Genomic DNA, 899 nt, shown 5'->3' with positions numbered 1-899 from the left:
GAATTTGAGTTCGATGAAGTACAGCCAGAAAGATTATTTGAAGCCAAGATCATCAGACTTTGTCTCTCATACTTTGGACATATTATCAGGAAGGACCAGTCATTTGGAGAAAGATATCATGATTGTTAAGATGGAGGCCCAGAGAAAAAGAGAAAGACTTCCAATGAGACAGATCAGCACAGCGACATGAGCAATGGATTCAAATGTAACAAGGATTGTGAGATAGGCACAGGGTTGGGCGAGATTTCATTCTGTTGTGCATAGGGTTTCTATGACTCAGTACCCACATGATGGCATCTAACAATACAACAAAAATTTGATAACCCTCAAGTATGCTTAGCTCCCATGTTTTCAGCTTGATAAAAGAAATTTCTATTTATCCAGTTACTGAGACAGTACCTAACACCATATACTAGTCCTCTTGGCATCATGCCATTTTTACACCACGAGTAAATCTAGTATGTTCTACCTTCAAATAACTTCCCAAATCCAACCTTGTTGTTGTTGTTAACTGGTGTCCAGCTAATTCTGAATCACCACACAGTATACAACAAAGAATCAAACTCTATTTAGTTTGTGCCATCCTCACAATTGTTCCTTTTTTTGAACCAGTTGTAGCCAAAGTGTGAATCCACCTTGTTGAGTCTTCTATATCACTGATACTCTACCTTACAAAGCTTGATATTCTTCTCCAGTGACTAGTCCCTCCTGATAAATACACCCAAATTAAGTAAAACAATGTCTCACCATACTTGCTTTTAAAGAGCATTCTGTCTCTACTTCTTCCAAGATAGATTTGTTAAATCCTCTGACAGATTAACTCATTTTCAGTATTCTTCACCAACATTATAATTCTAATGAGTCGGTCCTTATTGTGTCTTTCTTATTCATTGTCCAGA

Source organism: Chrysochloris asiatica, unplaced genomic scaffold (assembly GCF_000296735.1).
Source record: "Chrysochloris asiatica unplaced genomic scaffold, ChrAsi1.0 scaffold00020, whole genome shotgun sequence".
Classification (NCBI taxonomy): domain Eukaryota; kingdom Metazoa; phylum Chordata; class Mammalia; order Afrosoricida; family Chrysochloridae; genus Chrysochloris; species Chrysochloris asiatica.
Note: the sequence above shows the minus strand (reverse complement) of the source record.